Source organism: Kryptolebias marmoratus, linkage group LG2, assembly GCF_001649575.2.
Source record: "Kryptolebias marmoratus isolate JLee-2015 linkage group LG2, ASM164957v2, whole genome shotgun sequence".
Classification (NCBI taxonomy): domain Eukaryota; kingdom Metazoa; phylum Chordata; class Actinopteri; order Cyprinodontiformes; family Rivulidae; genus Kryptolebias; species Kryptolebias marmoratus.
Window position 1 is genome coordinate 10,401,867 of NC_051431.1, and position 7,091 is coordinate 10,408,957.

Consider the following 7,091-nt stretch of genomic DNA (forward strand, 5'->3'; position numbering starts at 1 on the left):
TTTTTAACCTAAACAAACACAGGATCTATAGGGTTTAGGCAGCGTGTGCATTGAGATATTATATTTTTAATTTCTAGTATCCTGTGCACTGTGATTAAAGTCAGTCACTCTTCTTGAAGTTTACAGACAAACCACTTAGAAAATATCACATTTTTTAATCTGCTATCTCTCCTACTATGTTCACTGTACTTATGTGTATCGACCCGTTGGGGCTGGGCTGGAAGAACAGCAACAAGAGTTACGCAACCGAGAAGAAAATGAAAAACTTTCAGATGTGTGATCTCTGAAGGCTCTGCAGAGCTGAGGCAAATTACTGCTTTTAACTCATTATAAGCGTAGGCACTTCTTAAATGGTAATTGCACAACTCAGTTCAGGGAATCATTGCAGAAATGTTAAACTAACAAGCAATTTTTTTTACAACTTAACGAAAGGAAAAGAAATAAATAATTATAAATAGTATAAAAAATATTTGCTGTAAAAACAAAACAAACAAAAAAAATGAATAAAAATGTTGTCGCCAACTCTAACTGTGACCAAATGTCTTCTTTTCTCACTTCTTGTTTAAGTGTGTGCTCAAATGTAATGATTCAAAGCATCTTCAAGACTTTTCTCTTCCTGTAAATTATCTGAGAAGCTTCAGAAATTGAACTGCAATTTTTGTTTTTGGCACTACACCCGAGGTCTGAGCAAACCACTTCCAGGTTCACGCTACATGATTCCAAGCCAGATTTTCGTGTTGCACACAAATGTCCAAAACGGGACGCAAGTCAGCCGTTTAATCAGGGGGGGTGTCTGCACGGAGCAGGTGAACTCTTCAAAGATTTGACTTGTGAGACTCGCAGACACTTCCCGAACTCCAGAGATCTAAAGTCCTCGATATGATGATTAACTTGTCGAGTGAGGAGTTGTTGACTGAGATGTCAGAAGTTGTTTTGGGCAATGAGAACACAAAAGACTGGTTAGACTAAAGAAACTATTTATAGTATGCCCTATTAGGTCCGACAAGACAAAGAAAAGGCAGCTCTCAAAACCCAGGTGGACGTAACAAGCTGACTCATATCTTAATGAGACAGAAACTTGCTTGCCTGACAACTGAAACTGTTTAATAAAGATCAGTCAGACCTGTCACATATGAAATATGGCAAAACTCTTGCCGTGTTTAACTCCTTGCCGCTGATCGTACATGCAATGTCAAGTCAGGTGTGCTTTGGGACACTTAAACGACAGGAAAAAGATGCAGGACGATGCAGTTTGGAGCTCTTTTAAAGGGATAGTTTGATCATTTTTGATATGTTAAATAGTGATTGACAGTTAGTACCTCATTATTTTCATTATATCAGTCCTATAACATAAAATATGAAAAAAAAGGCCTAAGGTTTTTTGTTCAGGCTAGGCTAATGGCAAACCAAACGAGGGCCCTGATCGTGATTGGTTTTAGGGTTTATAAATCTGTTCTTCAGTCCATTTTACTACGCAAAGCTACATATGAGTGCTGGGCGTAGACCCACTGAAACACATTGTGTATATGCTGATGGTGCTAATGTATCAGTCTGCCTCATCAGCAAGTCTGATCAGTTCAAACGTTTACTTAAGTCCAAGCGGACTGATACATTTGCAGTTTCAGTACTACCAACCTATTCTGGATATCTGAGTTTTAGCTAATGTAGCATTCTTTCACATAAGTATGTCACTTTGGACAAAGAGCCGTTCTTAAGCCTGAAAAGTGCTAAAAAATAAAAAATAAAAAGCAGGCCCTCAGATTAGCCATTAGCCTAGTCTATGAAAACCCATCTACAACAGTTAAGATATTCGTTGTTCAGAATTGAACACAGAACCCATTTCAAATAATCTGAACTATTGCTTTAAAACTTCAGATCGAAAGAAAAGCAAGCAGTGCAGCGAGAACGCAACAACAACTTGGTTAATCAGACTTGAGCTGCTATCCGTGTTCAAAGATGGGCTATTCGGTGTAATAATCCTCAATACATTTGTTCATTTCTGCAGGCACCTCGTGACACTAATTAAACCGACACGTAGATCAAATTCCAGTGCCTCACACACCCAATTTTTCCCCACATTAAGATTAAAACACTGATAGTAACTGAGTTCAGTTCCAAATCAGGTCCTTAAGCAGTACTCGTCCTCACTGACACCAGCGCACAAACAAAAAAAAAAAACTACTAATCTATCCAGAGCAACTGGGAGTAACTAGTCCTGTCTGACTGCCTCCTTTGGCCTAGTTTCCTGCTCAGACTGAGCTCTGGTGTGAATTAAGACAACTGCGCTCTGAGTATCTAAAGATGGTAGAAAGAAGTGTTTTGACTGTGCGCCCAGCGGGATCAGTCTTGTGACAGTGAGGCGGTGTCTGGGGGACTGTTTGGACCAACTCTAAGCTTTCTTTTTTCTTCTTTTTTTAAATCACAGCTGCTTATTATCACCCAAAAACCTTCAGATTTGAAATGGCTGCCGCAGACGATCAACTTTAGCAGACGTAAAAGTGCTTATAAGTCTGTCAGTTGTAGAGATGTCGAGCTAAAATTTGATTCAGCAGTAGTTGTCAGTCAACTCCAACACAGAAGCCAAGCGCCAACAGATTCACAGGATTGAGTAAGATTGTCCTATTATGATGTTATTTTCGAGGGTTGACTCAACTCTGGCAGAACAGGCAGCGGGCGATTTGCTCCAAGAAACGCTAGGTCTTTATTTCTTCCTGACTTTGTTGATATTCCCTCTTTCCAGATGATCAGGAAATCAAAGCTTAGTGTGGGAAATTATAAGCAAAAGTGAAGTTCACACATGACGGGCAACTGCAGCGCCAAATCAATGAACACACTTAGAATACGTCTTAAAATCTCCCGTCTTCCTTTGTTGTCTTCCATTTCTCTTTCAGCTCAGGCACAAGACAGGTTCAGACATTACATTTGAAGGAATGGCAGGAATGGGAGGAATTCTGGGGCATTCCCATCTTGGCACGATCAGCTCCGAGTGAGAAAGCCACTCCTTGGTTCGCGGAGAAACTGATCGACTGCCGGTCATCGTCACTTAAACCTTCTAATAACGCCCAGACAGACAAACAATGGATTTAGACTGTTAAGCCTGCATATGCATCACACTGTTCCTGTAAAAAAAAAAAAAAAAACTAGGATAACAAAGGTGTTTGAGTCTGTGTCTCTGGACAAACATCAGGTGTTGGAATGCTGCAGGAATCCAAAGTGCACCGTGTTTAAATGAGCACAAATGTAGGTTAACTGCGGCGTGTCTGTGTGTGTTCATGTGTGAGTGAAAAAAAACAAAGCTCATCCAACCTTTAAGGGTAAGACAAACAAGGCACAAATGGATATTCCCGTGTTGTTATGGTGATGCTCAAAAAGGAAATCACAGAAACACAGGACCATTAAGCCAAAACTGTCTTAATAGAACTGAATGGTGTTCAAGGAGCACGCCGACTTGGACAAAAACAGCACTTAACAGGAACATCGGCCAAAACTGAAAGAAGAAAAAATACAAAACCACTGTGTTGAACACAGGAGCGCCTCAAAAATAGCACGATGACGCCTGGATAGAAAGAGAAGCCTGTAATTCACCAAGGAGCCTATATAGTGATTAAGTCCCATGTAAAAAACAACAGAAAAAAAAAAAACGCAAACACACACCACCCACTCTCACTGCTTCTGTCGCAACACTTCCTGTCAGAGAAACAGCAGAAAATTCAAAAGAATCTCGAGGCAACAAATTTAACCCTTTCTTTAAGCGTTTAAAGAAGCAAGTCAGCTTTTTGTGTGTGATCAAGGCTGTTACACAGACTTCTTCAAATCTATGTCATTTACAAAGTGTAAATTTTCCTTGAGAAGACAAATCTCTCCTCCTGGCGTGAGGTCAGGCAGTATTTATGTCCGTGGCGATTGAGAGGAACAAACCGGCACCCTCCTCTCCTCAACCGGTCACCATTCCAGCAGCAACTGAACTCCTGTAGGTCACAAGGCCACCGTCAGCACCCAGGCCACATCCCAGCCCCCCCGAACCGTGGCAACCGCATCACATGACCGACAAGCCAGACCATCTGCAAACCGGCGCTTCGACGATTTACCATTGGCTGCTGCTGAAAAGAACTGAAACTTTCAAACGGATTGAAAACGTGCGAGACCCAACGTGCCGGTTTAGATATTTAAACGATATTTACGGCATTCAAAAGAGGGGTCGAAATGGCTTAAAAATAACAACCGCCGAAATAATAATACTGGTGCTCTATTGTGCAATGAAAAGAAATCAGGAAGTGAAACTTTCACCTTCTAGTTTCTTACAAAGAGACAGAGAAAAGGAAACAGGAACTCAAAAGCCTCTTTTCCAAAGGGCAAATTCTATCAGATGTTTATACCACAGCAAGACACCAAAACTGAGGAGAAGCAGCAGAAGGGGGGGGGTTACTTTTACAGTAACTGGAGCATAGCTGTAAAAACTTCCCCCTCTTATCCACCACTAGTCGATGTATTTTTTTTTTAAAGCAGACTCAGAATTCAGCGCAGGAGCTGCCTGATCACACAATCTGTATCGAGGCCTTGGAGGAAACATGCCATTAGCCTTGGCTTCGCAAAGATAACAGCTGGAAAGTAGACACGACTCGTGAGGGATTGAGAGGAGGATCTGAGAGCTGCTATCAACAGTTGCACAAAAACAAAGCTTCTCTCCGCATCAGAAAGCCGACATTAAGTCACGGGGCCATCTTTGCAGCTTTTAGGGATCGAGAGAACCTCGCGGTGCGTGTTCGAACACGCACACGCTGCTTCTCTTTTCACACGACGACAGAGAAAGTTGGCAAATAAACGCTGAAAATCCAAACACACACGTTAGGGACGGGTGAAATTTTGATTCTGCTTCTTAGAAAAATTCAATTTGACACTATTTTGTTTTTAAAGCAAATATACACACACCAAATATATATATATCAGAACTGAAGCGTCACATTTGAACACACACTGCTATCCGAATGCGCCTGTTGAACGTAACACCCCGACCTCCCACGTGCCCCGCAGTCACATGGTGCAGGCAAAGCCAAAGAATACATACGATACCGATGCTTACACAGGCTGACACGCATAGATACCCAAGCCCACACAGATCTGAGCCAACGCACGACGGTGACAGGCACACACAACTGCTCCGACTCACACACAGAACACGTACAACTCAACACACACACAGAAACGGCACATAACTGTTCTTAGAAATACTGGACTCTATTTGAAGCTTGTCTTGTGTTTGTTTACTCTGTCCCCCTCAAGCAACGCCGCAGTCGACCCAGCCAGCCGGGGTCGAGGTAATCCTTGTAGGTAAACAGAGGCAGAGTGGTGGGCAGCTCAGTTCTTCCCGCCTCTCCACATCACACCGCTGCACCCACACACACACACACGCTGCAGCCCGGCTCCAGCTCAGGGCTCAAACACTGCTACACCCACACATTTTCAAAAAGACTCTTGTTTTTTTTCCCAAACCTGCAGAGCTTGGACTTGTCTGGCAACACATAAAGAGGGCGAGTAGATTTTGTGAACATATAAAAATGATCTTTACATGAATTCCTGTTGTGCTGATAGGTGTCAAAAGCACCGAGAATGACCTCAAAATGACCAAAAACTCGTGTCATGTAGACTCTGCCACAGACGAACAAGGCCGGGTTACTCATCTCGTTTTTGAACTAGTCATAACAGCCTGTGCTGTTTTCTTTTGGTTTGGGATTTTACATCACAGCGGTCTCGACGTTAGCCACAGGGAAAATTGTGTTTTTGTAGACAAAATGGCATAGCTCGGCAGCAGCGATAAAAACCCAAAGATGGATTCTGAAGTTGACAAAAAATGAGTCAAATTTCTACTAAAGCCACAAGGAAAAGAGTTTGTGTAAATGTGTATCATAGATTTGTAAAAACAACAAAAAAAGAGCTGCAAAACTATAAAACTGGGAGTGTTTTTCCAACTGTACTGCCACACATCCGAAGCAACAATGCAAATGATGTGAATTTGGGGTTTTAACTTAAGTCAGATTACTTTAAGTTGTGAACACTAAAGATTCGCTTTTTAAACTGCAGCATTTCCGTTAGCACTCGTTGTAACCCAAGGGTTTATACAAATCAGGCTGGCGTTTTTTTTGCAGTGAAAAGCGCAGTTCCAGAGAGCACAGCTGAGACTGAGATATAACGCTGAAAAGAAACGACGTCGAGAAAGAAAACACAGTTCAGTCCATTTTGTTGTTGTTGTTTTTTTTACAAAATGTAATTTGTATTAAAAGTCTTGTCTTTAAAACAGACAGCTCAATGTTAAACGGCTTGTCTGAAAATTAAACTTACAATCAGGTTAGATTTGTCAAGAACACGTGATCACATTTCCTGTAAAAAAAAAAAAATATATATATATATAGAACAAAATTCCTTTGATTTAACTGGTCTGGAAGGTAAAGTGTTGTTTACTGCCGTCACACCGAGGTGAATCCAGTACCTGTGCATTTCAAGACATAGATTTGGCCAGACCGAGCAGACAAAAAAAAAGAAAGGCCAACGTAAAACTTACAGAAATCCACCTTTTTAACAACAAAAAGCCTATTGCAGTTTTATTCGTTTTCAGCCTCCACCTTTACAAGATTATCCAGGAGAGAAGTTCTCGATAGCATGTGGACTGCCACGTTGAAGGGTTCTTTTGGTGATACACGTAGGTTGGCACAAAATCTGAAGAGCTGATTTGTTTTGGAAAGGCACTCGACACAAGGGCGATCAGGTCAGCGTCCCCATATCACTTCGCTTAGGGTCCTCTCACACACTGAAGAGGAGGTGAAGAAGAAGAAGAAGAAGAAGAAAAAAAAGTGGCACTCATCACATTTACTCCACCACCAGATATGTGGTTTCTTCTGACTTTTGGGGAGGGGGGCGGGGGGGAGAAAAGGTATTGGAGTGTTGTGGAGCGTTGCCCCAGATCTTTGCCCCAGTCTGTGCGGTTACTTAACAAAATAAATTCTATTTCCCTGTCTTTTTCTTATACAGAAATATCCATTTATGAGTTTCTCTAAGTGTTACTCTCCGTCTCTTTTCCGTTATGGTGGGGGTGGGGT